At 38.0% G+C, this 23514-nt stretch overlaps 1 protein-coding gene across 15 annotated transcripts in view; it reads left to right on the top strand.

Moving 5' to 3' along the window:
• MEF2C (myocyte enhancer factor 2C) overlaps positions 1-23514 on the top strand; it is a 179107-nt gene that overhangs the window by 3551 nt on the left and 152042 nt on the right. For 7 of the 15 annotated variants that reach the window (XM_034441260.3, XM_034441258.3, XM_034441259.3 and 4 more), the window contains exon 2: positions 10949-11038. The gene's annotated coding sequence lies outside the window, so the exon portion shown is untranslated. Of the gene's footprint in view, positions 1-2592; positions 2710-6644; positions 6961-10948; positions 11039-18945; positions 19644-23514 lie in introns of those variants that run through there. The other 8 variants (XM_087885879.1, XM_087885874.1, XM_087885869.1 and 5 more) reach the window with 4 other exon arrangements.

Raw genomic sequence — 23514 nt, 5'->3', positions numbered from 1 at the left:
CAGAGAAAAATTATAAATAAATATGCAATACGTCTGTAACTTTGCTGCTCTTGCTCATTTAATTTAGAACAATAAAAGTAATACTCTATGCAAAAAAAAAATCCACAATTGTTCATATTTTAGAAGATTGTTTCAAGAGACTGTCTAAGAAATTAATCACTTCATAAAGAATTATTATTATTATTATTATTATTTTACTCCATAAAAAATTATTAAAATGGTTTACACTTGAACCAATATTTTCCTTCTTGCTTTCCTTTTCTTAACATCACTTTAAATAAGAATATAAATTCCCTGTATGGTCCAGAATCAGTTCCATATAAGTTTTTAAAATGAAGAAAATGGCAGTTTTCCTGTATCATTTGTCATTTAAAATAGCCAATCATGGGGGGGAAAAACCATATTATGAGAATATTTTTATTATGTCAATGATAGCTCTACAAAATGCACAAGTTTAACTGTCTCATCCTCATTCAGTCACATAATTTTAATAATAACCATGGGGCATAGTTTCATTTTATTCCAAGCATGGTAATGGATTATGTACATTTTTTGAATTTCAGTCATGGATATTTTTGATGATTCTGCAGCACAGGAAACTTTGAAAATGTCCCAAGTCATCTGAAAATATATAAACGCTTCTCCAGATAAAATAATGAAGCTTAAACAACTACAAACCAAACTATTATGTAGCATATCACTAACATTATCTTAACTATTCTTCTGGAGCTGTTTTCCCTGATAAATAGAGTTTAGGAGAAAAATACACAGGACTTAGACTCAGGGATGGGCTGCAGGGGGTTCGCAGGGGTTCAGGAGAACCTCTAGCTAAGATTCTGTGCAGTTCAGAAAACCCACAAATCCCACTCCTGGCTGGCCCCGCCCACCCCTCCCCTCCCAGGAGTCCCCACACGGCCCATTTTGGATGCAGGTAAGTGTAGGGTGCATGCAGAGGTCCAGGGAGGGCAAAAAATGGGTCTACCGGAAGTTTGGGAAGGACGGAAATGGGCATGTTTCTGGCCTCCAGATGGCCTCTGGAGCCTGGGGAGGCCTTTTTTGTTTTCCCGGAGACTCGATGAGAGCCTAGGGAGCCCAGGGAGGGCAAAAACACCTCCCCTCCCCATGGTGCAGGAGACTGACTAGGCCATGCCCACCATGGCCACGCCCACCCAGCAACTGGGCAGAGAACCTCTTGCTAAAATTTTTGAAGCCCACCTCTGCTTAGACTGATGCCCTTTCTCCTGTTTACCCAAAAGAAGTAAAGGAAAAATCTGCAGATAGTGGGAAATTCAGAAAGCAAGATAAAAATGGCATCAGTGATGGGGAATGTCAGGCAGGGAGAGGGAAACCACATTTCACTGGAGTCAACATCACCTTTTTATTTCAATCCTGTGCCTGTGAATCACATTCACAGCATTTTCTGAGTTTATTTAATGATTAAACCAATTATTTACACAAGGAACCATATGTACATGAGCTGTGGTTATTTCTATTTATGAAAAGGCAATATTTATTTGGGATACAAGGGTTCCAATCCTGAATACTCCAGTCTAGGAAGAAGCACCATTCAGTACAATGGAAATTACTTCTGAGTAATTCTGAGATGCACAGAGCTACAGTGAAATTGCTATTTTTATCTATTATGTTTCTAATATAATTATTGGTTGTTGATTTGCTTGACTCCCCATAGTCCTGGAAAACAACTGACGGTTGTACAACTTGTGAAGAATGCAGGTTGTGGTTTATTTGCAGGCAAGCAAGCAAGACATTACAGAGCAATTCTTACTGAGAAGTAAATCCCATTAAATTACCTCCTGAATGATACAGGATTCACTGATCCACTCATAAGTAATATCAAAGTTGAACTCCAGTCCTGATGACTACATGGAAAATAATACAAATAATAATAATTAAAAAAGACTGCACGACTAGCCAAATGGAGTTAAAGTCTAAGCTAATGAAATTGTATATTAAAATATAGTTCTGACATGTAGCCTTAATGTTGTGGATGGTATGGCAGGGTGCTTTTCTGTTTGGAATTTTTTTTAATGATTTCTAATTTACCATGTCACATATTTAAATTTAGGCCTTAGAATGCTGTTATGGGAAATGCAAGGTTAAAGGAAGGCATTATGTCTGGGTTCCTTACTGGCTTAGCATTTGGACTCACAGTAGCACAGCTGAAGTATGATTCTATTCCTGGCAAGTCAGCAAATGCAGGCTTGTTTTACCCTGCTTGACAGAAAAGTCCCCAACTCTCTCCCACCCTTCTACATATGAGTTAGCACACATTTCCCTGCTGCCTCTACAATTCTTCTGCCCATAGAATACTGAAAGCCCTTTTCCTATATAACTGGTAGGAATCTTGGGCATTTACATTCTAATGTATGTATCACAACTGCTTGAACATGTAGCTTAACCTGTTGCATTGCTGGAATTTTCTTCCAGTGTCTATTTACAGTGGGTTCTGTTTCTTGCGGGCCCTGCATTGCTACTGAAGGTCTCCAGTGAGTGACTTATTTTGATACTGAAAGTTTTATTACTTGCAAAACCAGGGAACAGTACCAGAATTTTGTTTTGCAATTTATACAGCTTTAAAAGACAGCTGTCTGCTTCGTTGGATTAATCGGTGGGTTTAACAAGCCCTTGAACAGGGCTGTGTACCAGTCATAGCGGCACTCTGCCATAAAGCAGCACCTCATGAAAAAGGTAGGCTGACCTACCTTATACATCTGTCTCTATGCCAGACTCCTTTCAAATTCCACTCATCTGAATGTGGCAGCTGTGTACTTAATCATATGACAAGAAGAGAGCCATCTCGTGCCCTCAGTTTAATACTGAAAGACCGCCAAGAATGAAAAGAAAAATGTAGCGTACTCAATATGGGACTCAAAGCTAATGTACAGGTAGTCCTCGATTTATGAACTCAATTAAGCCCAAAATTTCTGTTGCTAAGCAAGACAGTTGTTAAGTGAACTTTTGCCCCATTTTATGACCTTTTTTGCCATTGTTGTTAAGTGAATCACTGCAGTTGTTAAGAATGACATGATTGTTCAGTGAATCTGGCTTCCCCATTGACTTTGTTTGGCAAAAGGTTGCAAAAGGTAATCATATGACCCCGGGACACTGCAACTGTCCTAAACTCAGATAGATTACTGCAATGTAGTTCAAATGTTGCCACTTTTGAAGGTTATGCAGATTATAACTAGTCCAAAATACAGAGGCCCTTATGTTTACTCGCATCCAGTGTAATATTGATATTGTGGGTTCTGTACTGGTTATTGATTCAGATCTGGGTACAATTTAAGGTCCTGGCTTTAAGCTACAGTATAATGTACTATATATACAGTAGCTTGGTACCTGCTTGAATGTCTTCTCCAAACTGCTTCAGTGTCTTCTAGCAGAGTTGAGCAGAGCCAGGGCCAAAATGTATTGCTTTTCAATGGCAACACCAATACTGTGAAATGATGTCTTCTCAGAGATCGAGTTTACCTCCTCCTTGATAGCTTTCAAAAAGTTCTTAAAATTGAGCTTTTTCTGGAAAACATTTCAAATGATGTTTCCCTATTGTAGCATTTTTAAAAAATTTCTATTTTTGTTATTTTTATTGTAAGAAGGTAGGTAGGTAGGTACGTACGTAGGAAGGAAGGAAGGAAGGAAGGAAGGAAGGAAGGAAGGAAGGAAGGAAGGAAGGATCGATCATATTATGAGTAATGAGTGTAACTAATTATGTTTTAACATCTACCATAAATATCCAAGGATTTAATCTTGAAGCAGGTTCATATTGTACTTGCAAGCAGACCCTGTTGTCTCTAGAACAGGAAAGGGCAATCTTTCTTTCCTGACTTAGCACAGCACAGCTAGTGACATGTGAGAAATAACTCCTCCTTTCTAGTTCAACTTGGTCTTTCAAAGAAAGTGCAGCCATTTAGAAAATCCTTTCAATCTGACTGTTGCCTCCCATTGCCATTTTCTTATATACCAGTGTGGTTTTGCTCCTTTCACTAAGAACAAAAACAAGACAGGAAGAAGTCTTTGCTAGATTTTTTATTTGTCTGTGGTGGCCTTAAAGTATTTTCTAGCAGTCATTCTTTTAAGCTTTTTATAATCTATTACAGTAGTGCTTTGTTCTAAGACAGGATTCCTGATTAGAGGATTTAGGGAAATGGGAATACATGGCAGCTCCCCCTCCCAAAATAAGGAGTTTGAGCTACATAATTATTCCAATAATTGGTAATAGCTGCACCAGAAGGCAAAGGATGTTATTGCATCGTCTGATGACTTATATTTTACAGTTTTAGTTATTAGAAAAGCTGGGCACTGATTATCCAGCATATTATGAGGCACTGCAATATTAAAGCTATTACCCTTTTAATGCCAAACTGTTGCAAGGATATTATTCAGTAAAGCTCCAAGTCTAATTTTCATTTTGGGTCCATTGCCTTTCTCCCTTCTCTACATTATGAGGATACAAGTGTCTGAGAAAGTATCAACTGCATTTTCTTCTCATATATGTGCATGTTTTTTTAAAAAATCTTTCAGATCAGAGGCTAGCATTGATGGTTGCATAGGTATTTTTTATTAGGTCTACACATCATGGTTTAATTATGGTTTTTAGAATAAACAACAATCTGTCAAATTGGCAGAAAAATCTAAAACATAAATAATAGTTAACAGATCATGACAGTTAGATCTGTGTGGTGTGCTAAGCCCCAAAGAAAGATAAAATTCAGATCTATGTCTGTCTGTCTGTGTCTGTCAATAAGAATAATAATAACAACAACCTTTATTGTCATTATACAAAAATACAACAAAATTGATTTAGCCTCTGCTGGTGCAATCTATAACAAAATACAAAACAACATGAATAATATAGAAAATCTATCTATCATCTATCTATCTATCTATCTATCTATCTATCTATCTATCTATCTATCTATTTATCTTAATGTAAGGGCAATCTGTTATATCTGTTAACCATGATTTTAAAGTATTAAAACAGGTGGCACTTGGATAGAACATATGACAGATCATTCTCCATTGTTTCAGAATGTGACCTATATTTCATTTAAAATAATACATTATAGAGCTGTGGTGGCACAGTGGTTAGAATGCAGTATTGCAGGCTAATTCTGCTGATTGGCATGAGTTCGAGTCTGACCGACTCAAGGTTGACTTAGGCTTCCATCTTCCAAGGTTGGTAAAATGAGGACCCAGATTGTTGGAGACAATATGCTAACTCTGTAAACCACAAAGAGGGCTGTAAAGCACTATAAAGCTGTATATAAGTCTAAGTGCTATTGCTATGTTGTGTACCTGTCAAGAGATGGATAGTGTAGTGGTTAAGATGCTGGTCTAGAAACTGGGAGTTCTCGACTGTCCTTAGACATTGAAGCTGATTGGGTGATTTTGGGCCAGTCACTCTCTTTCAGCCCAATTTACGTCACTGGGTTGTTATTGGTGGGGGCGGGGAAGGAGAGAGCCTTTTACATGCCACCCTGAGCTGCATAATGGCAGGATATAAATAAAAAGTAACAAGAATAGGTTCTCTCAAAATGAGCCTTTTGGACCTGATTAAATTGAAGAATAAGTTGGCTATATTACTGAGATGTACATTGTAGCAATATTTATTTATAATTTATTTATTTTTATTTATTTTTTTCTCTGTTGCCCATCACACCATTGGAGATTATATACACACATATAGTTTTGAATTATTTTGCTTTCTTTTTAACTACTGGAAAGAACATAGGACCACCAAATTTAGCATTCTTCATTGGATTAGTCCTTGCCATTGCCCTGAAAACAGTGGTTCTCCTAATTGCACATATAGACCTTCCACTCACTACGTGGCCACCTGATGATATGTCAAGTGAGCTTTGTGAGCTTTGTTTGTTTTATTACAAAATCCCCAATTGTTTAGTTAGACCAGTAAGAGCAGAAAAGAGGCTTGGGGGACATACAATTTGGGAATAGACTCCTGAAGAAGAAATATCTTCCAAGGACCCTTTTTAAAGAAGAGGGGAGGATTGTTTAACTTTGCTCTGAGGTAATAATTCAGATCTCACTGAAAATCCACTTTCCAACAAGGGCAGAGAGAGAGAGAGAGAGATGATTTTTCCTTTACTACAAACACCGGAATTTTATCTTCAGTGTACAGAATGGAAATAATTTTTTTAAAAACAAAAACAAAAACCCCAGGCCTTGTGTTTAAAGTCATGCCTGAAACATATGGACGATTAGGAAAGGGCACCCAAAGAGCTGCCCAAAGCCACTGTCTAACTGGATGAATCCACTCAACGCCAACGGCCAAGCAGATAATCTGTAAATTCGTGTGCTGCTTTTATATCCCCCCACCAAATCCTGCTTATTTCGTCCTGCCTAAGAGCTTCCGTTGCCCTGGGAGCCGAAAGGCGAAAGACCCGACCTAAGCCGTTGGAGTCTGAAAGAGAGAGAGCCGGCGGCAGACTCAAAAGCTGGTGTGGCTGGCTGAGATTTGAGCGAAGCTTTTTTTCCCCTCCTGGAGCCACGCGATTCCAAAGTGCGCGACTTCTTTCGAAGCGGCGTGAACCTCCGCAACGATCCCCCCCACCCCCACCCCCGCCCCCCAAATTAACCCTTTCAACCGAGCCGCTCCTGAGTGCGGTAAGAATCAAAGGGGCGGAGCAAATCGGCCCCGACAACAGGCGAAGCCCCCTCGCCTCCCGGGCTCCCCGCCGCCCCTCGTCCGCCGCCTGCCAAGCGCGTGGCTTGGGTCACAGCGAAGAAAGCTCGAAGCGGGCGACTGGGGCTGACCTGGCCGACTGTCCGACTCAAGCAAAGCCGCCCTTTGAAACGCGGCGGCGGTGGCGGCATATCTTTTGAGGTCCTTCTTCCGAAGTGGCCCGAAGACCGAACGACGCTTTTTGGCTCGGGGACGGCGGCGGGAGCGAGATCGCTTTAAAAAGCCGGGGCTCCTGCGTAGGTCGCAGCCTTGTTCTTGCTTCCCTTGACTTCTTTGCTTGTGGGCGGGTGGAAGCCAGTAGTTCTGGAAATGGGCAGTCATCCACGGAAGTTTATGAGATAATTAAGTATACCGGTCTTTAGGGAGTCCAGCGAGATTCTTTTTGAGTTAAACCGGTGGGTGTCCAAATTCCAGAAGGTACAGAACTTTCTCGGCTCCTTTTATGATTGCTTTGAAGCCAAACAAGCCCTCGGAACATCTCTTTCTCTCTCGCCCCCCACCCCATCCCGCCATACACCCGCCTTCTTTGCGGTACCTGTTTATTTTTCTGGTTTTAAATGGACAGCTTCTAAATCGGGATAAGTGGACCGGGGGAGGGGGGTTTGGGATGAACTGTTCAGGGAAATCGTATCTGATTACTGCAAACTGGTCAAGTGAAATGCGCAGGGTTGCCATCGCCGTTTCCCTTCCTTCTTTTCTGGCAAGGTTCCTATGTTTTTTAACCTAGTGCCGTTAGAATGTCAGGAACGGAAGTTTTCTCTCTCTCTCTCTCTCTCTCTCTCCCCTCAAAATCTTTCCATACTGGGAAAATATTTCGCCTCTCGAATTTCTGTCTGCTCTGCTATTATTAACATTTGCCTGGGAGTTCTCAGGGAGGGGGCGTAGCTCAGTGGCAGAGCGCGCAGGCTTGGCAGGCGGATGTTCCCTGCTTCACAGCCCCTGGCGCTTCCTGGCAGCGCTGCGAAAAGTCTAGCCTCAAAGTGTCAGTTGTGACGGGCTTAGATGGCCGGCAAGTTGACTTCATCGGAGGCGATATGCTTCCCCTAATAATATGTGGAGGGTTGCGGTGTGCCGTGTAATTAATTCCGTTATCTCAATCTTCCCTTACCTGATGCCCGCCAATTGGGACCGAAGCTCCCAGAATCCCAAACAGTCATGGTAGGTGAGGAATTCTGGGAATTGCAGTCCTAATAAGACCTTCTGCCTAGTATTAAGTTGGGGAAGCTGATCTATTTATAAATTGATCCAAGCAGGTGCACTTATGTACAGCATAATATGCTTCTCCAGGGACAAAATGTGTACTTTTTCCTCAGTGTCCACAAATGCAACACTCTGACATTCTCCTGTTTCTGAAAGAAACCTTTATCTACTTAGCCCTTTTGACAGACTCAGAAGTTGCTGTGTTTTATATATTTGATGTTCATGAGTGCTCACTTTCTTAAATACACAAAACTTTTTTCTTATCTTTTCTACCTAGACAATGTAATCCTATTTATATTTACTCTGAGTAAATTCCATAATGTTCAATGAAAAAAAAATGTAAAGAAAATGTGCACAGGATTGCAACAACCTTAAAAACTGTCCCTGATTCATTCTAAATGACAGTATCTTCCAACACAGCCACCCAATTCTGAATTCCTCTAGATTTTTACATTTCAGAATGCTTTTTCCTTTTGAAACATACCCTTATTTTTTGCCTTAATGAAACAAACCTTGGTTAATGTGTGTCAAGCACAATGCCCATTAAAGAGAAAACTAAACCATCTTGGCCTGTCAAAATAAACTCAGAGAACTCTGCATAGTCAAACATTTGAGAGACCAATCATCCTATGAAAATGCCTGTACATATGTTGTGCCTGTAGAGCTGTATCAAATGTAGGAGGAATTTGTTAATTTGTAAGCCTTTAAAATGGTCTCACAGATGGAGGAGGAAGATATCTGAAATAGCAAAAAAACAAGTCAGGGTGCAAGGTAGTCATTTTTACCTGTGAGTAAAACATGGGGCATAGGAGAACTTATAAATCAGTGCATGAATTTGAATTGTTAGAAACTTAGTACAGCATGAATAAAATCTGTATATTGCATGTGTTGAGGTGTTCACGTTTTTTCCATTTCCCCAAGTTCTTCTACAAAGAGAATAATAGAGACTCACTATGCTGTTTGTATTAGACAGTTTATTTACAAATGTTTAGGTGTGCCATATGAAAACCAGTTAATATGAGAGGAAGTAATAGGCATATCAATGCCTATCAATTGCTTAGTCATTATATACTGTAGTAATAAGGTATGAACTACACAAAAGTTTTACAATAAAATCTTCTCAAATTGTTTTTCCCCCTCTATTTTGCTGATATTTAAACTGTTAAAGAGTGCTTCTCCCAGCCTTTAGACAGCAAGGAATAATTTGGAACTGTTATTGGTCACACAAGCCATTCATCAGAAATACTTCTCATTTTTTCAGTGTTATGTATAGGCTATATAAATTTGTGAGTGAGGAAGGGAATTATTCATTTAATGGATTAGAAAGATATTGAAAAGATGGCTTTAGTCAGTATGGTACCTTATTACTACTATACTACTTGAGCCATATTGGTGCAGTGGTTAGAATGCAGTATTGCAGGCTGACTCTGCTCACTGCCAAGAGTTTGATCCTGATCAGCATAAGGTTGACTCAGCTTTCCATCCTTCCGAGGTTGGTAAAATGAGGACCCAGATTGTTGGGGACAATAGGCTGACTCTGTAAACTGCTTAAAGAGTGCTGTAAGGTACTATGAAGTGGTATTGTTACTTTTATCATTAGCTATCTACATTTTCAGTAGAATTTTCAATTCTATACCCATACAAGACACAGAATCTGCAGCAATAGACTGTAACCCAAGAAGAACCAGAATTCTAAACTGATCTAGTAGAGCCTATTACAAAATATACAGGCTTACGATCTAGCAAGGTATTAAAAAGCAATATCCTATATAAAAGTGCATTAGTGGACTGTATAGAACTTGGATAAAAAAAGTATTGACACTTTTGAACTTGGAGGTTAGAACAAACAACAAATGGATCAATCCAGAGTTCTCACAACTTACAATGAAGGGAGGGAGGGAGGAAGGAAATAACCAGGCTCAAGTTATTCGCTTCAGACACATTATGCAAAGTGGAGGCTCTGGTTTTGGGAAAGTTGGGAGATAAAGATAAGACAAAGTAAAGATAAGAGAAAAAAAACCAAAAACAATGTTACTGTAGGAATGGATGCAGTACTAGAAAACCTGAAGGACCAGATAGGGACAGATTGTCATGGAGGACTTTTATCTATGTCAGGGGTGTCAAACTCACAGACCGCGGGCCGGATGCATCACACACTGGCCACGCCCACCCGTTTTAGTGAAGGGGGGGAAGTTGCAATACGTCACTGACAACAACATGATGCTGCAAGTTTGACATCTCTGATCTATGTGATTGCTAAGAATCGATACCAACCTGATGGCATATAAACAATTAATCAAAATATAGAAGTGAGGAGAGTAGCACAAAGCATCTCCTTTCATTTATCTGTTGTTTTTTTAACTCACTATTTTCTACAGAAATTTATCAATAGATCTCACAGTGGATCAAGATTAATTTCATATTAATATATTAGTATCTGCTACTAAGACTGATCACATAGGATTTATTTTATCCCGATAATGCACAGAATATTGTGTAATGCACATATTAGTACACAAGTAAAAATTTGGACCGGTAATGATAATAGTAGTTGTAATAAGATACTATGCTGACATAAATCCACCTTTTCAACATTTTTCTATTAAATATACAATCTGCAATAGTTCCATAATAATTTGAGTTTAATTTATTCAGCATGATAAGTCAGAAAATAAGCATATACATTTATTGAGAAAGCTAAAACTTTTAAAAATTATACCAAGCATATAATTTTATATTGAGCATATCTTATATTTGCATTTATTTCAGTCAGGTATTCTAGACCTGGTGTAAGACTTGGCTCACTATTATTATAATTCAGCATTTCAAAGACAGAATTCAGATGGAATTTACTAAAAATGGTTGATCTTAAAATTTGTTCCTAATATGTAGTTTCTAAGTGATAGCAGCTATTTGCCTAAAGCATAAAGGGAGTTATTTTCAAAGGTTTTCATACAAATTGCTTCACTAATAAAAGACCTGTATTTTAATAATCTCTTACTGTTGTGCTTTTAAACATTCAAGGTGCCGACTAAGAGTTGTAAACTGTGAAGTAACTACCATGGAACAGATTAAGTAAAGCAAATGACTTTCAAAATAAAGAGAGTGGACGTGGTAAGTGCTATATTCTTTTTTCATTTACATCATTCAAAATTTCAAGAAAGCTCTGTTTATTAGTTTCTTTCTCTACATTTTTTTAAGTTAAAGCGTAGGATAAACCCTGCAGTAGTATGTACTAAAAGGTAGACTAATGACAAGACTTTCTATAATCACAACTTATTGTACATTATACCATTTTAACTGTGGCATGCAATTTATATTCAGGTGTCACTTTTCAGCACCTAGCTTTGAAAATATATTTTACAATTAATTCATTTCCAAGAAATTACATACATTTTCTTTCTCCCCTGTGGACTGTGAAATATTTAAATTACCCTTCTGGAATCTATATCCTATTATAATGAGATTCTGGGAATTTACATGTTATATGAAATTATAAAAGTAATATAGATTGAAATAATGTTCTGAATAAGTGGGAGAACAAATAAAGTATTGTTGATTTGGAGGGGTAGATTAATCTCTAGCCTTGATTTTGTTTAAGAATAGGTTACTCTGACACCTACCCCAATTAATTCTATGTGTGCAGGCGAGCGAGAGAGAAAGAGAGATTTATAAAGCTCACTATAAAAGCTGTATCAAAAGCTTTGGATCATGCTTAAAAGCAGGCAGATATGAGAACTGTTTCAGCAAACCACTTTTTAAATACGGGATGGATTTGATGAAATAAAAGCAGTGTTTACCAACCTTGACAACTTTTTAAGATGTGTGAACTTCAATTTCCAGAATTATCCAGCCAACACTGGAGTTGAGGTCCACATGTCTTAAAGTTGTGAAGGTTGAGCAACACTGAAGTAAAGTAAGAAGAGGAGTAGTAGGGTGAAGCTGGACCCTGGATGGAAAATGGAAACCATAGCACCCAGGGTTAGGATGCATAAACTGTGGGGCTATTTTCAACATAACCTTGGCTCTCTGTAATTTAAATGTCATTTTTATAGTGTAAATTGGCAGGCTCATTACTGTTAAAAAATTAAACATTTGACTATCATTCTAAAATGAGAAAGAACTTGGGTAATTACTGAAAGAGGATGTTAACTGAGCTCACCATGAAATAATCATATTCGTAAGGGAAACAGACACTTGGCTACACCTCAGCCCTTCAGTAAGGTTATAGAAGGGTTGATTATTCCAATAATTACACCTCCTGTTGTGCTTTTTTTTTTTTTTTAAAGTCAGATGTAAGTTTCAGGTGGAAGGCTGGGAAACAGTGCAAAATTTCTGTTTCCTGTTGCCAGCAGGCTTGTGCCTAACAGGAACCTTTAATCTTACCTCTTTGGAAAGAATCCAGAGGGGATTTGCTGCCAATTATTGGCTGTTTGTAACACATGTTTTAAAAATATGGTCTGGAGGTAACATTTCAATGTAAATTATACTGAATTCTAAATGACACAGGAAGATTCCACAGGTGTTGTAAGAGCTATTTTTATTTGTTCACTAAAATGTTCTCTACTGAGTTTTGAGAATTAAAGAAACTATAGTATTTGGCTTCTACAGTTTGTCTACAAGGAATTGCAGTTTTTTTTAAAAAACAACAACAACAACAACAAAACAAAACAGCACGCCTTGCTCATTGCCTTGAAGATCTTTTCTTTGACTGAAAAATATTGCCATTAACTGCTGAGTATAGTCTCAATATGAAATCATAACTATTTAAAGAATCATTCTAGTAATGAATACTAAGATGCACCTAGTTGATCTGATTTGGATCAGAAGCTAAGCAAATTGAGGATTTATTAGCATTTGAGTGGGAAATGTTGGGAAATTCAAAGACTGTAAACTAATATCGGTACAGGAAATTTAAAATAAAAAAATAAAAAAAAACATCCTGGATGAAAGCTGTAGTAAACACTTCCAAACTTTTACCAAGAAATTTGTATGGGCATGTACATGAAATACAGGATTATAGTTTGATATGAAAGATATATATATATTAATATTGTAAACAGAGAGACAAGGCATATGATATTTGAATGCATAGAATTTGCATTTATTTTGATGCTGTCATTTTCTTATTCCAGGCTATAAAATCAAAGCCACACTAACCTTTTATCTGTCCTGAGAAGTTTGTTTTTAGTTTACCATTTCCCTGAAATTTTTGTACAAACACAGACATTGGCTAGAATTTAGTACCGTGTTTCCCCAAAAATAAGACATCCTCCGAAAATAAGCCCTCCCCCAAAAATATTTAAGCACATGTGCAGCCGGTCCCCACCATTTCCTCCAGTTAGGGATAGGGGGACAGAGCGGAAAATCAGGTAAGATGGCAAGAGGAGCTCCATGTGCCCCAAAATAATAAGACGTCCCCAAAAATAAGGCCAAGAGCTTATTTCAGGGTTCAAAAAAAATATAAGACAGGGTCTTATTTTCGGGAAAACATGGTATATAGTATAGAATTTAGTATTGCTAAATTCTTTTAAACACCCCGATTTGAAATAATCCTAATCAGAAATCTTTAAGAAGTTTTTGGAACATTTTAGAACTGCATAAAAACTGCTGTACTGTGTAATATAAAGTGCCTAATGGTAGTTAGATTGCTGAATTATAATTCCCATAGGGTGAAATGGGGTGACGATTATGGTTCAAACAGTATTTGAAATCCCCACCTTTGTTCTATTCACCAACATGGGGCTAAAAACTTCAACAATCACATCCTCATTATATAAACAAAAATTAAGCCTTAAACAATGTAGCATATGAAAGCCAGCTTCTAAATTTTAATTATTTTAGCCCACCTTGTAGAGATCATGTATATTTACATGATCTCTACAAGGTCTACAATATATATGCTACGTGATCTAACATTATATACTACTAAAATTGTGGCATCTTGGAGAGGATTATGGAGAAGGTCTTGAAGAAGGAATGCAACGGTCATTACATACCGGTACTGTCAATAGCAGCCCAGTCCTGAAAGGGAGGAAAGAATAAGAAGGAAACTCAAGATTTTCCTGCCTTGATTTTCTTTGGTACGAGAATAGAGAGGTATATACTCTAATCAGGCTTTTAAAATTCTGTTATTATATCCTGCAACAATAAAGTAGAGTTTCAGTAGTCCTTGTGGAGTCCGTTTTCTGACCTGGCCTATGTCAAAAAAGGCTAATACACAACTAAAATAAGACAAATGTGGCTTATTTATTGAGAAGTACATTAATGCCATTTAAAGTAGACTCATGGATCAGGTCTCTATTTTGCTGTATTAATATATTATCTCTCTGAAGGCATCTTCACGGCAAATGGATAGTTTGTGCTCTAGAAAAGGAAAAAGATATTTCCTTCCTTTTTTGTAATTTCTGAACAATTTACTTCAAAAGGAATTTCTCTGTTTTCTTACAGTATCCATTCTCTAATCAAACCATAGTCATCTGTTTTAAGGTCTATTGTCAGGTTGATGGGAGAAAATAATAGGTATGAGTCAACAACATTTAGGAGATTTTAGATCTATGAATCAAAACAGAAGAGATTTAAGAGCATAGTTAAAAATGAAAACTGGTACAAAAATAAGCCCCACTAAAAACAATGGAGCTTCATTCTGATTGCAAATATCTAGGCATGCTCTATTAAATTTTCCATGGCTGAAGAAATGTGGTTAAGGCATGTTTATAAGCATGTATGCATTGATCAGTTCTTACAATATTCCATGTGTGAGGCATATATTACTACTTTCATGTGTAAACAGTCATTTCAGATCAAATCTAATTCATGTAAAACACAATACTTTTCAAAAGGCAATGTACCACATCTTATTGGGATTCACTGAGTGGGATCTTTTTGATTGATGTAGATCGCAGCACTTGTGCAAATAAGAGTGCATAGCCATTATTCTTAGACCAGAACTGTAGTGATGATGCTATGCGCTCCTATGGTTTCATATGCTCCTAGATTTTTCCATTGTTTTAATCACTGTTTAACTGCTCCTTATGTGCAAATAAACTTAAAATACAAATCTTCAGTAAAAACTTCTGAAAATGCCAATCAATTATTGAAATAATTTTAGGGTCTCTTTTCATGTGTTATATCTTTGCCAGCAGGAAGTGGTCTAACTGTGGAAATAATAGAATGGCAAGTCCATCCCATAATGAATAAAATATGTAAATGTCTTCTTAATTTATTGCTCTACTCTGATTTTGTTTTCTGAAGTACACTGTCAAGAGGACAAAAAACTTTTTCAATTTAAATAATATAAATTATTCTGTACTTGTTTCATCTCTGTCACCTCAGTTCTGGAAGGTCACATATCTGTCTGTATCCATTTTAATTTTTCAAAATGGAAAATAAGGGAAAGAATAAAAATACAAATAAATATATAAAGGAAAAACAAAATGAACAATGTTTAAAACATATCAATATTTATATTTAAGCATACTTAGCATATAGTCACTTTTTTCTTTGGTACATTCAATTCAGTCTTGATTCATGGTCTTACATGGACAAGTCCCAAATAGTTTTTATGGCAATATTTTTGGATTACTTCTATCCTTGGGCTAAAAGAAAGAGACTAACTCAGAGTCACCTGTGGTTTAATGCCTAAGGCAGGACTAGCTCTCCTGCTTTCTAACCACTTCATCAACCACACTCTTTTTAATAATACAGAACAACTGAGACATCACCCATTCCATCTGAATTGTGGATCAGTGCACTGAATCTGAACACAAGACACCTACCAAAGGTCTACATTACTGCGTAATGATTTAACAAAGCCCCTTGATAGTAGGAGTGTCATCATATTAGGAATGATGACAGCACTGGCTGCACAATTGCAACTGGTAGCTTGACTTCTATGATTCTATCCTGTGGACACCCCATGCTTCATGACACAAAAAGACAGTATAGGAGGAAAAATTTTTAAAAAATGTTGCAGGAAAAAAATACTTGAAATCATAATCATAAAACAAAGGATTGATCTTCAGAGATTTCTACTCATCCATTGGTTTCTCAAAGGCTTAATTTAATTCTCCCTTATATTACCTATAGTAGCATCTAAAGCTATACAAAGCTTTAGAAATCTGACTTAAGGAATGTAGTACAGAATATACTTCAATGGTACTTGAATGTATTGTATTTATGTAGTCCTGGTAAAGAACTTAGTACTACTGAAGTTTATCAGAGAAGTTTACCTTATAAGATAGTGAATCATTCCAAGATCATAAAAACTTTCAACCTCCATAAGCCAGTCATCCAAAAGAAATGATTAAGCGATATTGATTTTATTGAATTTATAAGTGGGCAAAGTAATCCCTTCTTAATTCTGGAGGAACCACCATGACCTGTGCTCTGCAATTTTACTATGTCCAGATTACTTCAACTGGTAGAAAATTTCATTAGTTCATGAAATGCATCAGGAAAATGAATATGCTTTACTTGGCTTCAACACAAATGAAATGTCAGAGCTTTCTGCAGCTAGGTTGAGAAATTTCCAGTGTTTTAACAGCACAGAATCATTTTTGCACTTATATGAGAATCCCTTCATTTAACTGATGAAGAATAGCCTTGCTTCCATTCTCCTTTTTAAACAATTCCTACCTTTCCTCTAAGATATTGTGCATTTTTAAAAAATGGAATTGCTTTACCCTAGCCCTGGAATATTTAATTACAACTACTTTATTTCTCCCCAAAGTTGCAAAAGAATTGTGCAGAAGGGTGCATTGATATCTGAAGAAAAAGGAACGAAAGAGAAAGTAGGATTATACTAAAAGCCAAGGTAGTCATGTTGGCCATTCTAGAATCCATATTAGGTCAATATCTTAATTTCAGCAATTGAAAGATTGTAGGACTAACTGAAATGCCTCATAACCCAGTGAAAACACATCCAGATTCTTCTTCAGGAGAAAGGTTAAACTGCAAACAAAAGAGTGAGAGTAAAGATGAAAATGTTCCTAGATACTGTGCAAAGTGATTGGGGTTTTGTTCACTAGTCCCCTATTTTGCTTGACCCCCATGTTGGTGATTTACATTTTGCCCAAGGCTCTGAAGAAGGGCAAAGTTCCAGGATACAGTAACATAGTTGCTGTGAGTGATAATAATAGAAGAACATCCGTTTGTAATGGATGGCATCATCCTTAAAATTATTGTCTTTGTATTAAGGGAAACAATAATCTTTTATGTATTGATCCCCCACCTATTCCCATGGGTGAATAAATGGCAAGCCGCAAATGTTCACAAAAACAACCCCAAAACAGAACTGAAGACTTGTAAAGTTTAATGGATTAGGGCCCTAAGACCATCCCTTTTCTGGAAGGTCACTCCGTGTCAATCTAAAGGGGGCTTTAGAGTACTTCCAAGGAAAGGCGCGGGTAGGATTGCAGCCTGCGGTGACGAAGCGAAGGCTACTCTCGCTTTTTGGACTACTCCCGCGGGATGCTGAAGCGGTGAGTTGGCAGGGCAGACTTTCTGGAAGCAAAGCGTTTTTGCGGAGGATACGTGCACTCTTGCTAGCAAAAGCATACCCGCGCCAAAGAGCGCCTAAAAGTCAGGAATCAGGCAGGAAAAAGAAAGGGTCGGTAATTTTAGCTAGAGTGCTACTGTGTCCTTGCCGAACTGGGCAGCTGCCTTTATCTGACTTTCTTCTCTCCATCCTCGCTTTCAAAAGTTTAGCCTCGGAATGAGAGCTGACAGCCTCGCGCTTCGAGGCGGAAGCCGGACGAGAACTAAAAAAGGAGCCGGTTTGCAGACCCAAAGCCTTAAGGAAGGTGCAGAAAAGAGATGGAGGCAAAAAGGGAGGAGAAAGGAAATGTCAACGGCCGTGATTAAAAAAAAAAAAAAAAAGAGGGGGAGCCGCACCCGCTGCTTGTCTTGCAGCTCATCGCTGTCAGATTCCGAGGGGTGGGGAGATGTTTCCAAAGTGTCTCGAAAGTTAGCCCGATAGCGCTGACCCAACCTCCCTGGTGGAAGTCGAAGGATTCCTTCGTCCGTTTCCCCGCCGACAACGGCGCAGGCTCCCCATTTCCCCCTCCCCCACCCCCCTCCACCGACCCCCAGTCCGCTTCTGCCGGAGGAGTTGGCTCGCAGGCCGTCCCGAACGGACCGCGCCGCTCGGCTTTCGCAACGCCGCTTTCAGATCGGTCCGTAGACTTCGCGACTACGTTGAGCTGAAGCGGAAAAAAACAATGGGGCTCGCGGAAAACGAGTTGCCCAAAATGACCAAGGCTTGAGCAAAAGCCCTTCTTCGCCCTGAACTCCGGCGAGCATCTGAAGAGCCTTTCTGAAAAGGTCGCCGCTGGAGGAACGCGGGCTCCCTTTCTCTTGACCAACCCCCCCTCCCCTCTCTCCCCGCCTTGGGTTTCTGGTCAAGAAGACCTACTTAGCCTGGTTCCGGCAGCAACCTCGCCCTCTCTCCCCCGGCCCAATTTTTTTAAAAGGCTCCCACCGTCTCTCCCATGGAGAGAGGGGGGTGGGAAGGGGAGAGAGAGCGATGTGATTCCCCGCCTTATTGCCGCGATCGCTATGAGTGCGTGTAATAATACCGGATTGTCATTAGGGTTGCTCCAAGGCATATGTCGTTTCGCCAATTCTCCTAAACCGCTAACCAGCCCTCCCTTCGCTCTGCCCCCCCCTCCCCACCCCCGGCGGTAAAAAACTAAAATTAGCAAAATGTCAGGCATGGCAAGATTGATTCAGCCCAGATGCAATTATCATTTAAAAAGTGCTTGATTGAGGTGCCTGATGTTGGGTGATTTATTCTGCATACCATATACATAATTAAAGTAGGGTAGTGGAGTAATTTATCAATCTCGTTGAGACTAGAGAGGGGCACGGAAGGCGGAAAGAGAGAGGGAAAGACGGGGTGGGGGGAGAGAGAGGGATCTTTGCCACCGCCTCTGCTCTGCTCTGAGCTGGTCGCTCTCTGCGCTCTGTTTGTTTTATTAAAACGCGTTCGGGATGTGATCCCGCCCCCTTTTTTCAAGAGTGAAACTGATTCTTTCTCCAGCTCAGCAAGAGAGAGTCCTTCGTTTGGGATTGTGGGAGAGAGAGAGAAAAGAGGGAGGAAAAAAAAAAAGAGGAGGAGGAGAGGAGGGAAGGCAGAAGGAAGAGAAGCCTCGCCGGGCGTGGAGTTTTTGAATCCTCCCTTCCCTGCCTCTCTTCTCTCCCCCCTCCCCTCCTTCCTGCGATCCGTGATGTTACAAAGCCTGTGAGCTGTGCTTTCCCCATTCGCCTCCTGTCACTTCCTTCCTGGACGCTCTCAGGACGAGTCCGCTTACTTTTAATCCGACCAGCAGCACGGGCACTTGCGCCTGCTGCACGCTTAGGGACACACACCACCGCCGCCGCCGCCGCCGCTGCCACCAGCGCCACCACAGAGCTCCTGGCGGTTCATTGGATTGATTTTCAAGGTTGTGTGTGTATGCGCGCGCGGTCGTCTGCGCGCGCGCGCCCGTGTGCATGTGTGGTTAAACGAGGCTGCGTGTTGGACCAGGTGGGGAACATCTTACAAGGCTGGAAGAATTAAAAGCTTTTTCCCCCGTTCCTTCTCCTCCTCTTCCTCCTCCTCCTTCTCCTCCTCCTCCCCCCCTACTCTGTTCAATCACTTCTCTTTCTCTCTCTTGTTTCTCAAGAAGAGGAAAAAAGATCTCTCAAGGACTCGCCTGATCATCCAAACGTTTGCGATGTAAGTACACGTGCAATTCCATTTAGAAGTCAGGCTGTGTTGACACTGCTGAATGTCTAACGATAGGCACTGTGACATGTATGGCAGTAAAGTCAGGTGTCCTGGGGATGGTAGAGTCACCCAGCAGTAGATGGTTTTAAGGAAATGTTGGCACTCTTAAGTCACCTAGGTAAGTTGCTGAGGATTTCTTTCTCTTTTCCCTCCATCTGCTTGAGTGTTTAAAGTTTCATGAAGTTAGTTCACGTCATTGGTGTATTTTGGTATTGTGAAGTGAGATAGGGTTGTTTGTCTTTTAACATTTCACCAAATGCTTATGACCTTGGAGTACTTGCCCCATGAATTATCAAACAGTGCAGTGAAGAAATAACCTGGCATAAGAGCAAATGCCCTTTTAAACTTCTATGTGTGTGCAGTACATCACTTTCTTTTCATGCTTGGGTTTTCATCACAGCATCTCTCCCAACACATGTTTGCCTTTATAAGCTTTCTTATGAAATGGAGGAAATTAGAATATTTGAATGGAAAAGCAAGCAATGTTCCACTTTTGCAGTCTTTCTAACTTTAGCTGTAAATTGAGTGAGGTTGCATTGCACTTTGGCAGCCTGGTTTTTTTTTCCCTATTAATTAAAACTTCAGGCTGAAGATGAGTATGAAAGAACAAGGGAAGTCTATAGAGAATACTCTTTCATTGTAAAAATATAAAGTAGTTATAGTTTCTTCATAGGATCTAGTGGCTTCCTAACAGACTTGGCAATTAGAAGAAATTGCTTTTAATAATTCTGTTTATTAAAATATTTTAGAATAATAGAACTTTGTGCTTTAATATTGATATTACTTGCAAATGTTGTGCAGTCTCATCTTTAAGTAGCACAGATTGGACTTTAAATAAGATACTTATGGCATGTACTTTTTATCTGCTACTGTTGGATAAGTAAGCAGCACAAGGGCAATCTGCCAGTCTTTCAGAGGTGCACTAAAGATTCTTGGCTTGAGAAGAAATATCTTTTAGTGAATTATAAAAGCAATTGTCTTTAAATGGTATCAGTTCCTGTATAGTTTTAGTACAGTATATAAATATGTTCTAAGAGCCAATTGTCCTAGCTGTATATTTGAAGTCTATATTACTTTAAATTGCATTCACTAATGATTGCATAACATAGATACCTACAAGAAATATTATAATACTAAGCTATAAGGCATAGCAGAGGCAGAGTACCTGTGAACTAATAATTCTGTTTTAAAGAGCAGTGTTCAGGTAAAACCAGTCTCATTTGATTTTTTTTTTCAATTTAAGATTTTAACATATCAGCATTGTATCAGATAGGCTGGGAGCATCATTTAAGATTAATGGATTTTCATTACCAAGCTTTGATAAGCTGTAGCTCAGTATCAAAATAATAAAAATACTATATTTTTTATGCTGTCAGAAGTTATATGCAATAAAATTCACGTATTTAGAAAGTGTTAAGGCAATTCCTATTATTCTTAAATGGCTATTGCATTCATTTTAATGTGACAAAGATTATTTAGTGCTATTAGGAACACTGCCTAAAATCGTGAGGATTTGATAAGTTCTGTCAGTATTATTACAGATATGTTTTACTTTGTTTTACTTCTTATACAGAATAAATTGCTCTTCTATGTTCAAATATTAGTTTTGAAACATGCAAGCCATTTTATGAGTTAAGTTTCAGAGAACTCCTTGCATGACAGTCATATAAATGAGAGAAGGTTTATGAAATGAAGCTCATTATCAGAAACAAGTATCTTTGGGTTTGTTACGAACAGTGCTTTGAACAGTGTAGACTGCCAGCTGATTACACTCCCTTAGATTTTCTTTTAAAGTATGCTAAATTATTAAAGTCACATCTGTGTAACAGGTGATATATAACTGCATATAAATTAGAAATGTAATAGTGGAATATTCCAGATTCGGAGCTGAGTAATACCCTATTAGGACGCAGTAAAATGGCACAAAAACTATATGACCTATTATTAGACTACGTTATTTAAAGTTACATGTCTAAATTGTCCTTTATAGAATAATTTACATATGCAATAATGTAATCATAAAACACTGTATTGAAAGATATTTATTTAAAATACAATTGTAAATAATGATGTACTACTAGTATTAATAATTAAAATATACTTTTTTGTCATCTAATACCAAGATAATAACAGACTTCATTAATATTATGCAAATATACAAAAAACTATATACTTTAATTAAGTATACATACTTAAGGGAATAAAACTATTTTTGTCTCACATTATAAAATACACAATTATTGGGTGAGTAAATAGAAATAAACTTTAAACAGTTAGCATGGCTGAACTGCAAGCTTGCTTAACTTTTATATGTTCTCTTTATGATACTGATGAAAAATAAAGCCACAGTTTACATCACATAGATACTAAGATCTATAGAACTCTGAAAAATACATTTCTTAACATAAGATTAGATTTTAAATATTTTGTAAGCAATATTGTCTTCAAAGTAAGAAACTATGGATCAGTCATTTTTAAGTGTTTAACAAACTAGGCAATGGCACTTTTACTTCCTTCCCTGACTATCCCAGGATTTTTTATTTATTTTTTATTGTTTTCAGACCATCATGTTTTCATATTAAATACCAGAAAGAATGCTTACATTTAAAATGTTAAGATTTAAACCTGTTGGACATAGACCAACTTTTCAATTATGCCACTTAGTCACTTTAAAAACAAACAAACATAGATTGGGGTAGTTTAAATTCTGATATTTTTATATATGGAGCATAAAAAAGTCCTATTAATGAAAACAAAACTAATCCACTCATCATTTCTACTGCAAATGTCATTTATCCCAAGTATTTGTCTGATGTATATTCTTTACTTACTTCCATCTTGTAAATGTTATGTATTTGGCAAAATGGAGACATAAAGATCAAATTTAGCAAAGATACACATCCCTGTGCAATAGTGTTAAAACCTATATTAAATTGTGTTAAACAGCTGTTGCTATAATTTTTCATTTATAACATATATAAAGAAGGCCTATGAACTATAGAGTAGATTAACAGAGTGAAAAAGTTGTAAGTGTATATTTCCAAGCATATTTCTTTATTTTAAGAGTATAATGATTGGTTTATGGTTCCGAACTGGTTTAAGTTAATCTTCTGAGAGGTGTCAGGCAGTATGGTAGTTGTGGACAGGTGTGATTAAATTTTAGTATCTTCATCTGTACCTTAATCTCAACTGTTGCATTGACTGCAGTGCAGCAAAGCAGGGCTGTTTGTTAGGATCTGTCATCTTTAGGAAATCAGAGCAGATTATATAGACAATTCACAAAACCAACAGTGACAACAAAGTCTTATGTGCCTTACAAAAGGAGGATTAGGCAGTTCAGATGTCAACTTGATTGGACAGAGATAAAAGCTGATTGCTGCTGCATAGCAAGGCACACTTCATTTTCAATTGGTTATTTATTAGATAAGGAGTATCATACTTCGCTTAATCATTGTTAGGATACTATTGGAAATATAGGAAGCTCAGGTTTTCAGTCAGAATATGTGTTTTGGGAAAGATGTAGTCATTCAGAATGCAGCATATATAGTTACAATGTTTTAAAACACTGTGCAGTGATTATAAAACCTTGGAAAGTTCTATTTTGTGATACCACAGTACCTGGTAAACTGACACATGCCCCAGTACTATAAGATTGTTCCAAAAGTATGGTCTTTTTTTTTTTAAACGTATATACAATAGAATGCAAGACTGAAGCATAGCAAATCCAAACATTTTCAGAAAATTTCTACTGAAATCATTGGCATTGCTGCTGAATACATTATTTCAGATTTATAATTATTCAATTAAATTGTTAATTTAT

The sequence above is a fragment of the Pantherophis guttatus genome, chromosome 2 (assembly GCF_059756535.1).
Source record: "Pantherophis guttatus breed Tessera chromosome 2, ASM5975653v1, whole genome shotgun sequence".
NCBI classification, from domain to species: domain Eukaryota; kingdom Metazoa; phylum Chordata; class Lepidosauria; order Squamata; family Colubridae; genus Pantherophis; species Pantherophis guttatus.
The sequence above is the reverse complement of the archived record's forward strand: the minus strand, read 5'-3'. Positions and strand labels throughout refer to the sequence as shown.